General features: G+C 39.5%; 1 protein-coding gene across 1 annotated transcript in view; it reads right to left on the bottom strand.

Moving 5' to 3' along the window:
* LOC128735993 (scavenger receptor class B member 1-like) overlaps positions 1-22,472 on the bottom strand; it is a 95,879-nt gene that overhangs the window by 55,962 nt on the left and 17,445 nt on the right. The gene's annotated exons all lie outside the window — the stretch shown is intronic.

Here is a 22,472-nt window from a genome sequence, read left to right on the forward strand (position 1 = left end):
GAACCAAATTTGGCATGTGGAGGTTTCTGGAAGCAAAAATATTTTCTATGGTGAATTAGGACCCCTCCCAACTTTAAGAGGGGGTGCTTCTACACAAATGAAATACAAATTTCCTCATAATTCGAGAACTAATCAAGCAAATTTAACCATATTTGGCATGTGGGTGTTTTTGGAGGCAACCATTTTTTCTATGATGAATTAGGACTTCTTACCTTTTTAAGAGGGGGAGCTCTCATACAAACGAAATACAAATTTCCTCATAACTCTAGAACTAATCAAGCAAATGGAATCAAATTTATCATGTGAGTGTTTTTGTAGGCAAGAATATTTTCTATGAATTTCCCCACTTTAAGAGGGGGGGGGGGCTCCTATACAAATGAAAAACAAATTTCCTCTTATCTCGAGAACTAATCAATCAAATGAAACCAAATTTAGCATGTGGGAGTTTTAGATGGCAGAAATTTTTTCTATGGTGAATTACGACCCCTTCCCCTTTTAAGAGGGGAGCTCCCATACAAATGAAATTCAAATTTCCTTATAACTTGAGAACTAATCAAGCAAATGGAACCAAATTTGGCATGAGGGAGATTTTGGAATCTTGAATTTATTTTACGATAGTTAGAGACCTCTCACCCCTGTGGTAGGGGGATATGGACTCTCATACAAATAAAACAGAAATTTTTGCGAAACTCAAAAACTAATCGAACTCGAGAAATTCGAGACTCTTCCATAAAACATTAGTCAATACAAGACCACAAAAACTATCTATAGTAACACTTGATTCAGGACGAGACGGTCGCGAGTGTTGCCGGTGACCCGCCGTCGGAAGCGCCGCCCACTGGGGGGCTTGCAAAACTCGAGATTGTGACAAAGATCATCCGAGATTCATGATTTATGTACAACACAGGTTAATTTGTGGCAATACGAAGTTTGTCGGGTCAGCTAGTCTTCTATAAAAATGGATTTCTGTCTGTCTGTCGGGATGTTCCTTATAGAATCAAAAACTACTGAACCAATCGACGTGAAAATTTGCATGTAGAGATTTTTGGGGCCAAGAAAGGTTTTAGTGATGGTTAGAGACCCCTTCCCCCACTAAGAGGGGGGCTCCCATACAAATGAAACACAAATTTCTGCATAACTCGAGAACTAATCAAGCAAATGGAACAAAATTTGGCATGTAGGAGATTTTGGAGTCTTGAATTTAGACCTCTCACCCCTGTGGTAGAGGGATATGGACTCTCATACAAATAAAACAGAAATTTTTGCGAAACTCAAAAACTAATCGAACTCAAGAAATTCGAGACTCTTCCATAAAACATTAGTCAATAACAAGACCACAAAAGCTATTTATAGTAACACTAGATCATTCAGGACGAGACGGCCGCGAGTGCTGCCGGTGACCCGCCGTCGGAAGCGCCACCCATTGAGGGGAGGCAACTTCTCGCAGAAATCACTACTGTCTAGGTTTATTTGTTTTCCTAGGTCTACCTGGGTTTCCTGGAACGAGCGACAGCGAGTAAGGAGAGGATCGCGAAATGGTACTTTCCACAAAAACGTTTTCCGTAAAATGGTACTGTTCAATACTAAAACCTTGGGCCGGATCAGCACGGCCACACGATCGGGAATTTCGGTGTATTCAATATACGCGGACACTTAGCTTTGCGACACCGAGCCTTTATTCGAACGAACGGAGAACTCAATTGCGACCGATCTGATAATAGCTTTATTCGGGACTGATTACATTCGTGCCTCAACTGATTTCTGCTTTTGATTTCTAGGTGAACCGACACCGATCGAGAAATTTCCTAGTGATATGCGGTCGTGTGCGTTAAGTAGATCGATGTCCAGTAGTATCGTTCACTAGCGTTAGTCTAATTTGGCTCTGTTTCGCAACATCCCGGCCGCCTTGAAAGAGTTTTCAACATAAATGTTCATTTTCGTGTTAACTATCCTGACGAACTACTGTGACATTAAGTTATAATTTAAAATACATACAAATATTATTATGAGATAAACATTGGAACAAATTGTACGTTCTGGCTAAATCACTTCCGTTTTTCATGATTGTATTCTTTTTGTTGCTGATCAGCTGCTCGACGAAATTCTCGTTGACTACTGGTAAGATGTATTATTCTTCCACATCCACCCTTCGCTGTTGTGAGATGTGATAAAACACTAGGTGTGGTATATACGTTGATTTCTGCTGTTGTGCTGGATATTTTTCATCTGCTGCTGAAGTGATGCAGTTGGGTTCTACCTTGTGTGAAAGTGCATTACATCTCCTAGCTGGATTCACCAAGTACTACGGGGATGGTTGTAGTTGATAACTTGTTCACTAGAGCGGTGGTCCCTGCGATCTTCGCGGGTGTCTCCGGGTGCTAATGGTACATATTCTGGATCTCGTGCGTGATACGAAATGGGACGACTCTCTATTAGACTGCTGACTGATTTTTACTTCCTTCTGCGAGGGTCATCATAAGCTGGCTAAGTTGTTGGATACCCAATGCAGAACAATGTCCCCATGGAACTTGTGCAGTTTTCGGTTCTTCTGGACGATACGAGGATAGGCCACGAAAATGTTGGTTTTTCTGACCTGATGATTCAAATGAGAGTACGTTAGTTTCTCATTATCATGTGGAGACTAGCCGTGGAGTCTCCACGGCGCAGCAAGCGTCGAGTCTAAAGTGCAACATGCTACAATAGACCAAATGGCTCAGTGCTATGAGCAATGACGATGATCCTCGGATTGACGTTTCTGTAGGATGCGATACGGACCTTAGTATAGTAGACAACAGCACAATCGAACCGACAACGTAGGGAGTAATGGGCAATATCCGACCCCCGCAGGCATCCCGAACGCCTCGCTGGATGAGAAACTAATGCTCCTTGTCAATGGATGCTTGATTCCTCTCACGTGAGTACCATCGGTTTTGACAAGGATCACACGAACGTTGCCACTGTTCTCGATGTGTACTTAAATCACTTTTCTCATTAGCTACAGTAGTAGAAAAACGCTTTCCTCTTTTTTTAGACTGATCAAGCTCAGCTGATTATATTCCTTGGGTTTGCTTTGATATGCATAGGTGGATGATCCGTCGCGCTACTTGCTTGTTCAATGGCCAAAACCGCTCTCGTTCGCACGATATTACAAACAGCTGGCCTTTTATAGGCATATGGTTTTTTCTTGTTAGTCTAGATGATCCAGCAACCTGATCTCCCTTGGTTGTTTCTCCGTCAAGCACTCCTGATATGATCCAACCCAATGAAATATTCTGAAGAATCGGACCAGTTTTCCCTAACTTCTGCTTTCCTTCACATAGCAAATTATAAAAGTACTCTGCACCGATGATTAAATCCACACCTCCAGGTATATTAAAATAGGGATCCGCAGGCATAATGGCTCCTGGTATCTCAAGTTGATGCATTGGATTTAACGGAATCTTTGACGTAATTGCATTAAGCACATGGAACTTCATTGGCTGTGCATACTCTGAAATTAACGGTGAGCGAGCCAAGATCGTGGCTACTATTGCAATTGTTGACGTTGTCTCAGACGGACAACATTTAAACATTTAAACATTCTGATATTGATGTGCATTTTAGCTTCTGTGCGATCTCTCTCGTCATCAGATTTAGCGCTGAGACGCGCTATCTAGTAGGGCTCTTGCTAAGAATGTGTTGTCAAACTGATCGCGAATTCTTACGATCGCGGTTGGTAATAATACTTTTCGAGAAGAGCTTTTAGAGTTTGTAATCGTCGAGATGGCAAGATTACAAATGGCAGTGCTTTCTGTGGTGGGCCTTGAATTTATTTGCGATTCTTCATTCTTCATCACTCGTAGCAAGTGTATGTGTCGAATGCTGTGGGGATTGAGGTGGCAGTAAGTGGTTTTGTGGCTTTAGTTGTGGTGGTTGTGTTGATTTGTTCGCTTGAAGAGGTCGTGGCGAGGTACCGTTCTGATTCAAACTTCGAATACTTAAGCTATGCTGAAACTTTCTTCAAAGAAAAATGTTCGAAAACATCTTTATTCTACTCCCATAAATGCTTTAATAGCAAGACAATTTAATTATTTTCATGTTAAAATTTCAAAAATGAGGATAAAATGTTAATTTACTCTGAAAAACACTAAAAACTGCTGTTCGGTTTTGATTCAAACTTCGAACACTTTCATGGTCGACATTTAAAGCTCGAATATTTCAGTCTCAGACATCGAACACTTGTATTACTTTGAAAAGTATTAATGTTTTTAGTGTCATTCAACTTAAATAAGTGAAATTTTGTCCTTTTTCTAAACACTGTCTTTTTGAATCCACCTAACAGTATGATTTAAATCTTTCACACAATAATTAGTTGCAATCCGTACTTCTGTAGTCAATTGCTAATATTTTCAAACTCTATGTACCACATCTGAAGCAAGTTAACTTTGTACAGCTTTACAATGCAGATAATTCATTTTCTCAAAGGAAAATCCGGAAAAACCGGATATTATCCGTTGGTGTTCAAAGTTTGAATCACACCTCAAAACGTGATTCAAACTTCGAACACTTTTTATTTAGCTAATATCTTTGAAATAATGCATGAAATATTGTATTTTAACTATACTTTAGTACATATATACTTTACAACTTAAAGTACAACTATACTTTAGCACTTACCTAATAATCGCGAAGTGGGAAGGTAAATGTTCTAAAATGGGAAAAAGTATGCAAACGAAAAAACAGCTATAGCTATATAGTATACTTTTGCACGAAACGCTAAGAGTATGCGAACGAAGTTAAAATCTGAGTTCTCACTTTTTCCCAGCGCCTGCTGATTTCTTACAAGGAGTCCTACAGTTCAATGGCGTACCTCACGGATAGAGGACATTCTAACGAACACGGTGGTGTACAATAAGCATAGTATTTTATCATATTAGCGATAATAACGAGCATTTTATTCTGAAGTGTTCGAAGTTTGAGACTGTTCTAAGTTTGAATCAGAACGGTATATGAAGCTCGGGCTGTAGTAGTATTTGCACGGTATGCAGACGAGTAGCAATCGTGCAATAGTGTGTGGTGTTTTCGCTGGTGAATTGTACAAAGGTCTCTCGTGCATTTGCTTACTACATGGCCAGGTGATAAGCAATTGAAACAAAGCGTGTTTCGTTTTACCGTAGCAATTCTATCAGAAGAATTCATATGACGAATGGCTGGACACTGAAACACGTTGTGTAGGGATCCTTTACAAAAGCAACAATCGGTTGGTTCCACCGACACTGAATGAATAGACACGTATTTCGCTTGGTGATGTTCTGTGTGAATTATTTTCGCATGTGTAATGGACTGTAGTACAGAGCATTGTCTTCGCAGGAAGTCCGTCATAGCCTCATACTTCGCGAACTCCCTTGAGTTAAAATGTGTCTCCCAGCTCCGAAGAGTTACGAAGTCTAACTTCGAGCTCAAAATGTATGCTAAGATAATGGACCATTCGTTGGTTTTGATTCCCAATTTCTCGATCATCTGTAAATTTTTGTCAAATGAGGGGGTGAGAAGGAAAGGGGTGTAAGTGACAAAATTGAAAAAATCGAGATAATGGTAGGAAACGATACTTTGAGCATGGTTTTATGCATGCTAGAAAATTCACGTCAAAATTTTACCGTTTAATGACTTTTTTTAGAATCATGAAAAAAAAACAGCAAAATAAAAGTTGGGTTTCACTTGGAAGGAAAGGGGTGTAAGTGCACTATATGAGCAATGCCAGCTCAACTAACAAACGATTTGTCTCGAATATTTTGGGATGAAATTTTGCTGATGTGTTGGACGCTACGCAAGGATTCATTTTCCATGAAACATAATTATTTTCGTCTGGGGTAACTTTTCAAAAAGGCGTATTTATAATTTTTTTTTTCAAAATATATCTTGAAAACTACTTTATTTGTTAAAAATGACGTCAACGGAAAAGTTGAAGGAAATTAAGTGTATTTTCGAAAAATAAAAAATACTCTGAAAGAAAAAACTTTGCAAAATCAAGATAAAAAGCATAAAACGTGAATTATCTCAAAACATATATTAATATTTTTTTTTTTTTTTGAAACGATGATTCTACAATTGATGAAGGGACGGTAAGGGAAAGTAATGAAGAAGGATTTTTTCGGGAATGAAGGGGAAGGGTGGAAAGGAAGGGGGGGGGGGGGGGGTAATAGGTAGCTATGGTTAACAAGTTGTCGTTGTGACTCCTGTCTTTTGTCCAATGCTGGAAGGTGCATGGGTCGAACCAAGCTGTAATCAAAGATTATAACCGGATTTGAACCCACAACACCTGCCAGGGCGTGCCGCTCACTGGTACCCGTGTACCTTTGAACCACAGAGGCGCTGGACAAAAGAAGTCTGCACAACCCCCCTTATTAACCATAGCGCGACATGGGTTGATCTATTTTTAGACACACAAACTGTGCCTCTTCCTCCACCTACTGTAGAAACCACCGACCGAGAAGTTTTAATCTAACGTCATTTTACTTTCAGGACGACGACACTATGCAGGCCCTTACGACTTGCAAGGTACTGCGTGTGACGCTGTTCGTCCGAAAGCGTGTTAGTCCGCGTTTCTCAGCGCGGTTCTTCGGAGAAAGGCTCCGTTCCTATGAAAATTGACCAAACTCGTGACTTTAGTCATGACCTTGAAATGCGGTCAGGCATATATTAATATTTTTTTTTTTTTGAAACGATGATTCTACAATTGATGAAGGGACGGTAAGGGAAAGTAATGAAGAAGGATTTTTTCGGGAATGAAGGGGAAGGGTGGAAAGGAAGGGGGGGGGTAATAGGTAGCTATGGTTAACAAGTTGTCGTTGTGACTCCTGTCTTTTGTCCAATGCTGGAAGGTGCATGGGTCGAACCAAGCTGTAATCAAAGATTATAACCGGATTTGAACCCACAACACCTGCCAGGGCGTGCCGCTCACTGGTACCCGTGTACCTTTGAACCACAGAGGCGCTGGACAAAAGAAGTCTGCACAACCCCCCTTATTAACCATAGCGCGACATGGGTTGATCTATTTTTAGACACACAAACTGTGCCTCTTCCTCCACCTACTGTAGAAACCACCGACCGAGAAGTTTTAATCTAACGTCATTTTACTTTCAGGACGACGACACTATGCAGGCCCTTACGACTTGCAAGGTACTGCGTGTGACGCTGTTCGTCCGAAAGCGTGTTAGTCCGCGTTTCTCAGCGCGGTTCTTCGGAGAAAGGCTCCGTTCCTATGAAAATTGACCAAACTCGTGACTTTAGTCATGACCTTGAAATGCGGTCAAAATTGTATTCAAATTCTTCGTGTCGGTAATTAGCTGTAAATTAGCATTGTCAGCACTATAAGAAGGTTATCAGTAAAGTAGCTGTATATTTTGCCAAAATAGCATTTAAGGCGACTTAAATGCTTATTGGCCTACATTTGAATTGGATTGGAGATGCTTATTGGTTACCTGGGATGCTTTCATAGTTACGTAACTGCCAAAATGAATCATCTAAGGTTGAACTCCTCAGAAACTTGCAAAACTCGAGATTGTGACAAAGATCACCCGAGATTCATGATTTATGTACAACACAGGTTATTTTGTGGCAATACGAAGTTTGTCGAGTCAGCTAGTATATAATAAAAGTTTCATCAATTAAACTTTTTTAAAGTACTGATAATGTAGAAAAACCCGAATTAATCCACCTAGCGGCGTGACCTAGCCTTTCTACTGTCACAATAATCATTTTTTTTCTGAGGAACATCTATAATTAACTTGACTATATTTTAAAATATCCGTTCTGTATTCCTCCAAATCCTTATTTGCCAGTAAAATTTACAACGTATTGCGTACAATAATTATATTTTCTTTCGTTGGGTGTATAATTACTTGGAAATTAAATAAAAAGAAAACTTATCCAATTTAATTCTACTATGTATAACATAGTAAAATTAAATTGGATAACTTTTCTTTTTATTTAATTTCCAGGTTTCGTATTCTACTAGGACGCTCCAAAAACTTCAGGCATAAATACTTGTAAGCGTCATTTATGTTACTTGATGAACACCACATTTAGTTTTATAATATTTACGTGATTTATGGAAACATAATGTAAATACAAAAGATAATTTTTGCAGACTTGAACGAATATATATAGAAAATTAGAAATTAATCCTCTAACGGGTCTACAGACGGCCTTAATTTTCGGGCTTCAGAATCACATACGAAACTTGTTTTGAATTGACAATATGAAATATATGTTCTGCTCAAAAAATCTGCTAATTTTTTGATATTTTGATATTAATAACATGCGTTCAAAAGTTAGCATCTTTGAAAAACAAGAGTTCAGAATAATTATTATTATACTTCGCTTTTGAAGAAAAAGGATATCGACAACAAAATGATTAATCTCAAAATTTTACTATTAGTTGGCTTGGCTTCAATTTTGCAATATATCTGATTTAGAAAAAATAACTGAATAGAGCATTAGATACGAAAAAAAGAAATGGAACTATTTCTTAGCTGGTGCTCCTTCAGATAATTATTTTTGCATGAAAATCAAAACTTAAACTTCTTTTGAATGTACTTTCATGGGAAGATAGTCATTGGCTTGATTGCATCGTTTTTACAATGTATCCCCTTAGAGGGTTAGGAAAACAAGATGAGGTGGAATAGTGCAAAAGCTGCGCCATAAACATGCTTGAGAATGGGAATATGATCGATATGATTTCCAGTGCTTGTCAATTCGATTTATTTATAAAAATATGATTATTGACATAAGATTTCTGTCTTTTAAAGTGTCACTAATGAAAACAAATCGTACAAAATTACTACCGTACAATGTTTTCCTCCTATTTTTCATATAAAATTTCTAAGCTCTAGTATCTATTGATTGGAAACCGCATCTATCAATGCGCAAAAATGGTTTGAAATTTATACAAGTTTATTTGGAAAAATCAACTCACTAGTATTTTTAATCCAATAAAATGTATAGGATACATCCCAAGTAACATTGCTGGTTTTTTAACGTATTTATGACGGTTCTGGTGAACAAAATTGGTCATAAAAACCGCAATAAGAGCGTAATAAAACTTAAATTGTTACTTGGGATACATGCTTAAATTAACTGCTTTTCTTATACAATTGTGAGTAACAGCAAGTGAAGAAAATGACAATTGAAATCTGAAATCAAAGAAAAGAAAAAACTTTCTGATTGAATCCCACTATATTTCGGATTTCGAATTTGGCATGGTTCGATTTTGGCAACAAAAATATGCGTTTTTGGCAACACAAAATATTTTACTTCCAAAAGTATGCTTCAATATCAGTCAGTTTCCGCATTACTTTAAATGACGAAAAAATACTGCCCTATGTGTGTTAATGAAAAAACCTGAATTAATCCACCTAGCGGCGTGACCTAGCCTTTCTACTGCCACAATAATCATTATTTAATTTCTCAGGAACTTAATTGTAGATGTATAGATGTTATATTAGACTATAATGACTAAAGTCACGAGTTTGGTCAATTTTCATAGGAACGGAGCCTTTCTCCGAAGAACCGCGCTGAGAAACGCGGACTAACACGCTTTCGGACGAACAGCGTCACACGCAGTACCTTGCAAGTCGTAAGGGCCTGCATAGTGTCGTCGTCCTGAAAGTAAAATGACGTTAGATTAAAACTTCTCGGTCGGTGGTTTCTACAGTAGGTGGAGGAAGAGGCACAGTTTGTGTGTCTAAAAATAGATCAACCCATGTCGCGCTATGGTTAATAAGGGGGGTTGTGCAGACTTCTTTTGTCCAGCGCCTCTGTGGTTCAAAGGTACACGGGTACCAGTGAGCGGCACGCCCTGGCAGGTGTTGTGGGTTCAAATCCGGTTATAATCTTTGATTACAGCTTGGTTCGACCCATGCACCTTCCAGCATTGGACAAAAGACAGGAGTCACAACGACAACTTGTTAACCATAGCTACCTATTACCCCCCCCCCTTCCTTTCCACCCTTCCCCTTCATTCCCGAAAAAATCCTTCTTCATTACTTTCCCTTACCGTCCCTTCATCAATTGTAGAATCATCGTTTCAAAAAAAAAAAAATATTAATATATGCCTGACCGCATTTCAAGGTCATGACTAAAGTCACGAGTTTGGTCAATTTTCATAGGAACGGAGCCTTTCTCCGAAGAACCGCGCTGAGAAACGCGGACTAACACGCTTTCGGACGAACAGCGTCACACGCAGTACCTTGCAAGTCGTAAGGGCCTGCATAGTGTCGTCGTCCTGAAAGTAAAATGACGTTAGATTAAAACTTCTCGGTCGGTGGTTTCTACAGTAGGTGGAGGAAGAGGCACAGTTTGTGTGTCTAAAAATAGATCAACCCATGTCGCGCTATGGTTAATAAGGGGGGTTGTGCAGACTTCTTTTGTCCAGCGCCTCTGTGGTTCAAAGGTACACGGGTACCAGTGAGCGGCACGCCCTGGCAGGTGTTGTGGGTTCAAATCCGGTTATAATCTTTGATTACAGCTTGGTTCGACCCATGCACCTTCCAGCATTGGACAAAAGACAGGAGTCACAACGACAACTTGTTAACCATAGCTACCTATTACCCCCCCCCCTTCCTTTCCACCCTTCCCCTTCATTCCCGAAAAAATCCTTCTTCATTACTTTCCCTTACCGTCCCTTCATCAATTGTAGAATCATCGTTTCAAAAAAAAAAATATTAATATATGCCTGACCGCATTTCAAGGTCATGACTAAAGTCACGAGTTTGGTCAACTCAAAACATATACCCTCAGGTTCGTCTCATCTTTATTAATGATAAGTTAAAACATGTTCTAAAATCTGGCGAAGAGCTAGTAATGGGCACTCAATCGGATTTTTTGTTTTATTCTGACAATTTTTCAAAAATTTCCAAATATTACTTATTTTTGTAAAATTAAAAAAAACATTCTTCGCATAACAAATTAAACAAATTAGAGTGCTCTAAGCAGGCTACCACTATAGCCGAGAATAATTGAACAAATTACGTCATATAAACTTATTTCTTAGGTTCAGCCGTTCTGAAGTTAGGCTATTACAAATATTTTATGAAGATTTTGATTCTAAGATGTCAGGCCACCGAAGGAATGGGGAGTCGCGAGAAACAAACAATGAGATTTTTTTAATCAGGCAAATCAGGGATTACATACAATTAGAATTCTAGAGGAAAATCGATGTCTAACGATGTTTCTATTTGCAAAAAATGCGATTTTTTAGATTATAAAGATCATGAGCTATGAGTAGCGCAGGATACAGTCCACACAAGTACATTACATGTACGCTGTCGCCACGCAGTGAGACACTTCTGTACTGTTTTCCCTACTATTAGCAAGGCTGCTATTACTAAAACCGTTTCCCCGAAGAAAGTAATATTTTTAGTTACTCATATCGTGATATATAACGTATACGCATATACGCTAGCCCCGCAGATGACAAAATTCTGAACTATTTTTCATACCATCTTGAAGGTAACAATCACTTGTATAAACTTCTCGAAGACCACTACTTTCTAGGTAATCAGTACCGTAAGTTACAGCGTATACTATAATATTACATATACGGTAGCGCCACGTAGTGAGGCAATTCTGCACTATTTTCTATACCATCTGCAAGGAGGCTTTTACTCAAACAACTTTGCCTAAGAAAGTAATACCTTAGGGTTCATGAATTATAAGCTATAGCCAATAAAACGAGTTCACATATACACTAGCGCTGCACGTTGAGAATATTCTGAACTATTTTCAGTGTCATTTCCGAGATGACAGTCATTTGAACAACCTTCAAGAAGACTGCAACTTTCTAAATAGTCAGTAGCGTAAGATACAGCCTATACAAGAATATTACATCTGCACTAGCGCCGCGTAGCGAGAAAATCCTGAACTACTGCTGCCTGCCCGCTAACCTACCTTTCAATGAAGACGATTATAATATGATTCCAAGATTTGCACTTGCACCCTTTTCACTCCAAGCAGTAATTCCCTATAATCGCTTGGAATGAAAGGGGTACAAGTGCATAACTGAGAAGGAAAGGGGTGTAAGTGCAAATAACATTTTCAAAACTATCTTATAAATCCCGAAAATCAAAGTGGTTTTCCAAGATTTCAATATAATTTAATAAAGTAAAGCCAACACAACCATAGTGCGTCATTAGTTTTCTATTATATAATCTGACGAATTTTCTAGACGATGTTAACTTTGGATCTGATTTTCTCGACATTTACTTTTTGTCACTTACACCCCTTTCCTTCTGACCCACTCAAATGTACTCAGCAGATTGTTCAAAGCTTCAAAACTTTCCTTTCGTACTGGCCCTGTTGAGAACAAAGCATCTAAATGAGTTTTAAGGATCAGTTTCTTATTCTCATAACGTTTTTCTAACGCATTCCAAGCAACGTCGTACTTTGCATCAGAAAGCTCTACAGATTGAATTTCTTGTAATGCTTCCCCTGTGACGGATGCACGTAGATAAGTAAATTTATCGATTTCTGAGAGAGCATTGTTGATGTGGATCAACGATCGAAAGCTGTCGTAATCCACTAAACGTAATCCACTGCATCGGGTCGCCACTGAATGTAGGTAGATTTATATCGGGCAATTTCACTCTCGATACGGGAGCAGTGGGACACAGTGCCGTATGGGATACAGGGGGATTCACTGTTTGCTCTTTTCAGGCTCAGCAGCATAGCCTTCACTTCACAATATAAATTTTCAAAATCCCATACAATGGCCGTTTTTGTGTTGAGGTGGGCTTCAAGGTGGGCTTCTATCTGTCCAACACTCGGTTCCCTCAAATCAGCACTATCAGTATTGCTTCAATTTTCTTCTCACAGCGTAGAATTTGGTCATCGTATCTTCTACCATAGACAGTCTAACATCAATCTGAGCCTCATCTCGTTCCTTGCAATAATCTGTGGTAAACTGTTTCACCATTAACAGAGTGTTTCGCAGCTGCCTTTCCTGGAGCTGGAGCTCGTGAAGAGTAGTTACTGGCATTTTGAAGCACTGAATTACTTATCAATATCACACTATAGATTGCGAACAAAACCGACCAACACAATGCCAACAAGAGAACCAGAAGTCAATCGGAACGAACAGGCTCACTCTCAAATCCCAACTCGATACGGAAGAAAAACTCGCTAGTAGTTTAATTTCCTTTCAGCAGGCAGGCCTTTTGGCAGCAATGATTTTTCTTAAACGACAGGTTTTTGGACGCACGTATTGTTATAAAAGCACTTTTCACACTTTCAATAGCGAGTCTTTTGCTCGGTCACAATGGTTTTTCAATTAAAAGCACAAAAGCGCGATGGCGAAATTTCCAAAGATTCACACGCGTGGCGGCAACATTCATCAAAAGTTCCCGATCGACCGGTTTACTGATCCGGCTCGAAGGACCAAAATGTTCAATACTAAAACCTTGGGCCGGATCAGCACGGCCACGAATTTCGGTGTATTCAATATACGCGGACACATAGCTTTGCGACACCGAGCCTTTATTCGAACGAACGGAGAACTCAATTACGACCGATCTGATAATAGCTTTATTCGGGACTGATTACATTCGTTCCTCAACTGATTTATGCTTTTGATTTCTAGGTGAACCGATACCGAACGAGAAATTTTCTAGTGATATGCGGTCGTGTGCGTTTAGTAGATCGATGCCCGGTAGCATCGGTCTAATTTGTCTCTGTTTCGCAACAGGTACATTCCGCTTAAGGTTTTTCGCAAAATGATATTCGGCGAAATGTTGTACAATCATGGCGAATATTACTATCCACTTTCTGGCTATGCAATGAGGGAACAGGGAGGTTGTTTTCTACTTTACTGTGAGGAAAAATTGCAAATTTGTATATTAAACTACCCATTCCTGGTAACTAATAAGCATTAACATAAGCAGCAAATCAGCGTATCTGGCATTTATATTAGCTTTTTGACTGCATAGTTGTTGTAAATTTGCATCCAAAATTGTATTCAAATTCTTCGTGTCGGTAATTAGCTGTAAATTAGCATTGTCAGCACTATAAGAAGGTTATCAGTAAAGTAGCTGTATATTTTGCCAAAATAGCATTTAAGGCGACTTAAATGCTTATTGGCCTACATTTGAATTGGATTGGAGATGCTTATTGGTTACCTGGGATGCTTTCATAGTTACGTAACTGCCAAAATGAATCATCTAAGGTTGAACTCCTCAGAAACTTGCAAAACTCGAGATTGTGACAAAGATCACCCGAGATTCATGATTTATGTACAACACAGGTTATTTTGTGGCAATACGAAGTTTGTCGAGTCAGCTAGTATATAATAAAAGTTTCATCAATTAAACTTTTTTAAAGTACTGATAATGTAGAAAAACCCGAATTAATCCACCTAGCGGCGTGACCTAGCCTTTCTACTGTCACAATAATCATTTTTTTTCTGAGGAACATCTATAATTAACTTGACTATATTTTAAAATATCCGTTCTGTATTCCTCCAAATCCTTATTTGCCAGTAAAATTTACAACGTATTGCGTACAATAATTATATTTTCTTTCGTTGGGTGTATAATTACTTGGAAATTAAATAAAAAGAAAACTTATCCAATTTAATTCTACTATGTATAACATAGTAAAATTAAATTGGATAACTTTTCTTTTTATTTAATTTCCAGGTTTCGTATTCTACTAGGACGCTCCAAAAACTTCAGGCATAAATACTTGTAAGCGTCATTTATGTTACTTGATGAACACCACATTTAGTTTTATAATATTTACGTGATTTATGGAAACATAATGTAAATACAAAAGATAATTTTTGCAGACTTGAACGAATATATATAGAAAATTAGAAATTAATCCTCTAACGGGTCTACAGACGGCCTTAATTTTCGGGCTTCAGAATCACATACGAAACTTGTTTTGAATTGACAATATGAAATATATGTTCTGCTCAAAAAATCTGCTAATTTTTTGATATTTTGATATTAATAACATGCGTTCAAAAGTTAGCATCTTTGAAAAACAAGAGTTCAGAATAATTATTATTATACTTCGCTTTTGAAGAAAAAGGATATCGACAACAAAATGATTAATCTCAAAATTTTACTATTAGTTGGCTTGGCTTCAATTTTGCAATATATCTGATTTAGAAAAAATAACTGAATAGAGCATTAGATACGAAAAAAAGAAATGGAACTATTTCTTAGCTGGTGCTCCTTCAGATAATTATTTTTGCATGAAAATCAAAACTTAAACTTCTTTTGAATGTACTTTCATGGGAAGATAGTCATTGGCTTGATTGCATCGTTTTTACAATGTATCCCCTTAGAGGGTTAGGAAAACAAGATGAGGTGGAATAGTGCAAAAGCTGCGCCATAAACATGCTTGAGAATGGGAATATGATCGATATGATTTCCAGTGCTTGTCAATTCGATTTATTTATAAAAATATGATTATTGACATAAGATTTCTGTCTTTTAAAGTGTCACTAATGAAAACAAATCGTACAAAATTACTACCGTACAATGTTTTCCTCCTATTTTTCATATAAAATTTCTAAGCTCTAGTATCTATTGATTGGAAACCGCATCTATCAATGCGCAAAAATGGTTTGAAATTTATACAAGTTTATTTGGAAAAATCAACTCACTAGTATTTTTAATCCAATAAAATGTATAGGATACATCCCAAGTAACATTGCTGGTTTTTTAACGTATTTATGACGGTTCTGGTGAACAAAATTGGTCATAAAAACCGCAATAAGAGCGTAATAAAACTTAAATTGTTACTTGGGATACATGCTTAAATTAACTGCTTTTCTTATACAATTGTGAGTAACAGCAAGTGAAGAAAATGACAATTGAAATCTGAAATCAAAGAAAAGAAAAAACTTTCTGATTGAATCCCACTATATTTCGGATTTCGAATTTGGCATGGTTCGATTTTGGCAACAAAAATATGCGTTTTTGGCAACACAAAATATTTTACTTCCAAAAGTATGCTTCAATATCAGTCAGTTTCCGCATTACTTTAAATGACGAAAAAATACTGCCCTATGTGTGTTAATGAAAAAACCTGAATTAATCCACCTAGCGGCGTGACCTAGCCTTTCTACTGCCACAATAATCATTATTTAATTTCTCAGGAACTTAATTGTAGATGTATAGATGTTATATTAGACTATAATGACTAAAGTCACGAGTTTGGTCAATTTTCATAGGAACGGAGCCTTTCTCCGAAGAACCGCGCTGAGAAACGCGGACTAACACGCTTTCGGACGAACAGCGTCACACGCAGTACCTTGCAAGTCGTAAGGGCCTGCATAGTGTCGTCGTCCTGAAAGTAAAATGACGTTAGATTAAAACTTCTCGGTCGGTGGTTTCTACAGTAGGTAGAGGAAGAGGCACAATTTGTGTGTCTAAAAATAGATCAACCCATGTCGCGCTATGGTTAATAAGGGGGGTTGTGCAGACTTCTTTTGTCCAGCGCCTCTGTGGTTCAAAGGTACACGGGTACCAGTGAGCGACACGCCCTGGCAGGTGTTGTGGGTTCAAATCCGGTTATAATCTCTGATTCGACCCATGCACCTTCCAGCATTGGACAAAAGACAGGAGTCACAACGACAACTTGTTAACCATAGCTACCTATTACCCCCCCCCTTCCTTTCCACCTTTCCCCTTCATTCCCGAAAAAATCTTCCTTCATTACTTTCCCTTACCGTCCCTTCATCAATTGTAGAATCATCGTTTCAAAAAAATATTAATATATGCCTGACCGCATTTCAAGGTCATGACTAAAGTCACGAGTTTGGTCAAATGTGCTATAGTTGGTTCGCCGATGCGGTACACGCAGAAATGGACCGTTGCGTAGAACACGACTTTGGGCGTATAAGTTGAGGTTCGCGAGTAGACATGGGCAATCCACTCTCGAGGTCAGCATGTCGGCGACTGCCATTGCTCTGATCACGTCGCGACGAGTATTCAACGGGTCGAGATCAATGAGTCTGCAGCGTTGTTCATAGCAGGGCAGCTGAAAGGGGTCGTTCCAGGGCAATCTTCGAAGTGCAAAACGTATGAATCGGTGCTGCACTGACTCGATTCGGTCAACTCCATTTTGGTATTACGGGCTCCACACAGGAGCGCAGTACTCAAGGTTGGACCGGACAAGAGCACAGTAGAGAGCTTTGAGGCAGTAGATGTCGTTGAAGTTCTTGGTGATCCGCATGATAAATCCCAGATTCCTGCAGGCCTTATCGACAATATATGCGATGTGCTATTTGAAGTCGAGCTTAGAGTCAAGCAGTATTCCCAAGTCCTTAACACAATTTTCGCGGCGTAGAGGCACGTCTGATAGAATGTAGTCGAAAACGAGAGGGTTCAATTTCCTTGAGAAAGTAATTATTTCACATTTGTCGGAATTTAGCAGCATGCGGTTGTCTGTGCACCATTTTGCAAAAATCAGCAGCTGCTCTTGCAGGAACGCGGCGTCGGGCGGACTAACGACTTTAGCATACAGCTTCAGATCGTCGGTAAAAGAGAGTCGCGGGCATTTAAGCAGGAACTTGACATCGTTGAAGTAGATGAGGAAAACCAAAGGTCCGAGATGGCTACCTTGTGGAATTCCAGAGATAGCAGTGAAAGGTCTGGAGGTGAACCCGTCGATGCCAACTTCTAGGTGGCGATCGGAGAGGTAGGAATTAAACCATCGTAGTCGAAAGCAGCGGAAAGGTCCGTGTAAATAACGTCCGTCTGCGACCGGTCGTCAAAACTTTTTATCACGTCGGACGTAAGAGTTAGAAGATTGGTTGTCGTGGACCGCTGGGGCATAAAGCCGTGTTGATCGTCTACGACATATTGCTTAAAGAATGCAAATACGGGTGCATACACAACAAGCTCGAACAGTTTTGATATTGAGTTTAGTGCAGAGATGCCGCGATAGTTATTCACATTTCTCCTATTCCCCTTTTTATGAACAGGAAACATGTATGCCGATTTCCATATTGTTGGGAAGACACCTGTACTGATTGATAAACTGAACAGGTGGCTCATCGGAGCAGCCAAGGCGTTGATACACTGTTTCAGCAGAACAGACGGAATACCATCTGGTCCAGAAGAACGAGAGGATTTTAGCTTCGCGGCGGCTGATATGACCATCGCGTCGTCGATGGAAAGGTGAGTTAAGCAATTGCTGAGTACGGAGACGCACTGGATGGCTGCGGAAATTTCTTCTCTTGTCAATCTTTCGTCAGTAAATACGCTGGAGAATTTCCGCGCGAATAGTTGGGAAATCTGTTCTGTGTTACTGGCAGTTTCACTACCCAGGAACATTACCGAAGGAAGCCCGTTGTCCTTCCGCTGTTCGTTGACGTGCGTCCAAAAGGATTTGGGATTCCTTTTCAGTCTACGTTCGATGTTACTCAGGTAATTCCGGAAACAAGAGCGACTCAATCGTTTGTAACGCGCGTTGATCGACAAGTAGTGGTTACGGAGTGGCAACGTTCGATGTTTTGAAAATTTCTTGAGAGCGGTCTTTCTCTCGGATTTCAGACGTCGTAGCATAGCGTTTACCCAGGGTATCTGCTTCAGCGCGGGCATGGTTCTTTTTGGGACATGTCGATCGATAGCGTAGTTCAGGATATTGGAGAAAGTCATTGCGGCAGAATTAACATCATCCTTGTCCAAGATTGCATCCCAATTGATGCTAGTCAGGGTTCTTTGGATTTCCCTGAAGTCCGCACGGGCGAAATCATAGCAGACGATCGGTGGTGCACTAGTCACGTCAAGACGTATTTGTTGACGGATAGTAACCAGCAAGGGTGGATGATGTGGAGCGTTCTTAACAAGCGGGGAAGGAGCCATCGCTATTTCGGGAGCCTGAACTTGCACACTAGCAAAGCATAAATCGAGAAAGTGACCGTTTTCGTTAGCAATGTTGTTGACATGTTGCATGGTGGCAGTGCTGTAGCAGTCGAGTAACTCGTTAGTGAGTGGAGATAGAGACGACGAGTCAACGTACATGAACCCATTGCCTCGTCCGCGCCGCTTTAATCCAGGCAGGTTGAAATCGCCCATAACGATTATCTCGTCTACTGGAGACGCCATTGAAGCTATTGCGGTAACTGAATTCATATGAGCATTCAAGGTAACGGGACCGCGGATGCGATCAGGAGGCAGATACAGTGCACACAAGAACAGCCTCCGGCCTGCAAGCTTTACCGTCACTCACACTTGCTCGACGGGCAGCCAGTTGTCATTTTCGACGATGGACGCTTTGAACTGATGATGGACTGCTATCGAGACGCCACCTCCTGTGCTTTTGCGACTATTGTGTATGCTGCGGTCGCAACGGAACACCTCATAATTAGGCCCAAATATCTGCCGAGAGCACGTACGATTGTCAAGCCAGGTTTCGGTCAATACGATTATCTCGTACGGACTGTCGGAGCAGGCGAGCAGATAGTCAACAGCAGTCGTGTTCATGCCACCCACATTTTGGTAGTAGCAGTGGATATATTGGCGTTCTGTGTGGTTGTACGGTTCCTGGTTGCGAAGCGAAGGACTGGAAGCAGAGTACGGATCACCAGTGGGGCGGGAATCAATAATTACGAACTTGCCTGGTAGGGGGTTTTGGACGCCCCGTCCGCTGCTCCCGCACGCAGGACCAGGACGGCTGCTGGTCGCTGGCTGGAATGACTCGACTGCGGCAGAGAGGTCGGGGGCGTCCATGGTACCAACAACAGTGCATCCCGGTGTTCCGGTGTAAGTTGAATTGACTTGTTGACTGTTGACACACACACACACACACACACACACACACACACACACACACACACACACACACACACACACACACACACACACACACACACACACACACACACACACACACACACACACACACACACACACACACACACACACACACACACACACACACACACACACACACACACACACACACACACACACACACACACACACACACACACACACACACACATACACACACACACACACACACATACACACACACACACACACACACATACACACACACACACACACGCGCACGCACACACACGCACACACACACACACACACAGAAAATGCTCAGTTTTCGAAACTATATATGACTATATATATGGTATATGGTATGTGGTATATATATAAACTATATATATGGTACATGACATTCGGCCCGCAGGACCTTCTTTCCATTGCCGGTTTTCCGAGTGATTTCTATACCTTTACTTTACTTTCCAACAAATAGTAACATCACCACATATTATTTATAAATGACGAGTAAATTAAACAGGAGTGAGAGTGGTGGTGTTAAAAACCGCTAAATAGGTCCATTCAGGATCAATTACTCTATGTGTTTTAACGATTTGCTAGGTGCGACTAACAACGTACACCAGGTCACTTGCAAAGCGTGTGTGTGTGTATGTGTGTATATCCTATCTATCTCCCACTGTCCGGCAGTGATATTATGAAAAAAGGTAACTGCAGTGATGGTTAGTCCATGCAATTATCTTAATTTCGGGTTATAGATGGTGTTAGCTCTACTGACTATTCAAAGACCCATGAAGAATGACTGAGTACTTGCAGCGCATTACGGAATCATTTTCTATTCAGCAAGCCGCGCCAGAAGGTAATACTAGAATCATATGGATTTTACTAATACATTCGGACTTTCAACTCGTTTGGTATGTTATTACCAAAAGAGTCGACCCGTATATAGTAACATGTGAAAAAATTCAACTTGAAACGATCTTACCACATTGCTGATTGAGTCAGTATTGCAGATTGCAAGAAAAATTGTTCCATCCAAAGTGCACAATCGCTCATAAAAGTGCTATTTTACATTAAACCGTTTCGGTATGTTCGGCGCACTTTTACGTTACATTCCAAGCAATAAGTGCGCCGAAGAGACAGAAACGATTTAAGCTAAAATAGCACTTTTATGAGCGATTGCGCACTTATTGTTTGGACAATTTTCCTTGCAATTAGCAATATAACATTTTCTTATTAATCGCGTCATTTGAGTTTCCATCAGTGCGTCTTATAGCCAATAATTAAATTAATTTTTCCTTCTTTCCATGTGCATTATTTAAACTTATTACGGCCAAACTTTTACTGTATAGATGATGAGCAGATGAGCTAAAACGAAACAAATAATTAAATTAAAATAACATATTAGGCTTACCCGATAACAAGGCCATGCGGATCAACCGTCTGCCCAAAATCTCAGTTTTGAAATCAGGCAGCCGGGTGCCACGCAGCATCGCACCTCCTAGCTTAGCAACTCAATAGAGTATTACCGGGTATGGTCGCGTGGAGGCGCTAGGTGGGAACTTGGGCTGGCGAAAGCTATGTTGGACGCTTTCTCGTTTGCCTACCCCATTTCATACCCTACACCAGGTCACTTGCAAAGTATATTCAAAAAAAAATTTTTTTGTCGCGCCATGTTATTGTTGGATATGATTGAAAATTTCGATTATTTTCACATTTACATTTATACTCATATAAAGGACAAATCCTGCACGCAGAAAAATGATGATAGTTTGAAACAACAATTACCTGTTGTTGAGTTCAACTGGAATCACATTTTTGAATCAAAAAAATATTGTTTAAACTTAATTCATACTCTTTTTGCTTCGTTTACAAGCCCAAAAATACTAATTTTTGATTTTACAATTTTTTCTTTGAGAGAAACTAGCTATTATTCGATATAACAAACCTTATTGTTGAACTAAAAGGTCAAACAGCTAGAATCAAAAAAAATATCTGGGTTAGCCTTCAGTTAACAATATTTTTTGTTGAATTTATTCAGAATTCTTTTGCATTTACAATTTATTTTTCTGCGTGTGGATATCTGACTTTTAACTTACACTTCAAAGTTCATTTACAGTCAATCCCTATGGACTGATTTGCAATTGAACACAAAAAACAATTCAAAAAAATTTGTATGGCGAAAGTTATGTCTCAGTGTCACCCATGTCTCTGTGTCTCACCGTTGCCAATAGGAATGTTTTATGAAAAACAGTGAATTAGCGGAGTTAGCAAACAATTCGATTGTCATATTTTTTTCAAGTTTTAACTCTTATTACTATGTGATGCCATGCAGTAATTTTAATTTTAATTTAATATGTATTTTGTTGTTGGAAATCACTTCAAAATCATTGCAAAAAAAATTACTTTGACCCCCCCAAAACTAATTTTTATTGAAAAATATATAAAAAAAATCAACAATTTTTTCTCCAACTACATTATGCGATGTAGGTTCACATACTTCACTTTCCATGAAAATGTCATGGATCTTGAATGTTTTATGACGTAGCTAATCCCGTTGACTCACTATTCCTGTTATCTCACTGTTCAATACTCTCTACACGCGAGAAATATTTACTTTAAAAAATCATATCGCGAATTTCAACAGTAATATCGAAATAAAAAAATACGTGCCGAATTTTTTTG

The sequence above is a fragment of the Sabethes cyaneus genome, chromosome 2 (assembly GCF_943734655.1).
Source record: "Sabethes cyaneus chromosome 2, idSabCyanKW18_F2, whole genome shotgun sequence".
In the NCBI taxonomy this organism is placed as follows: Eukaryota; Metazoa; Arthropoda; class Insecta; order Diptera; family Culicidae; genus Sabethes; species Sabethes cyaneus.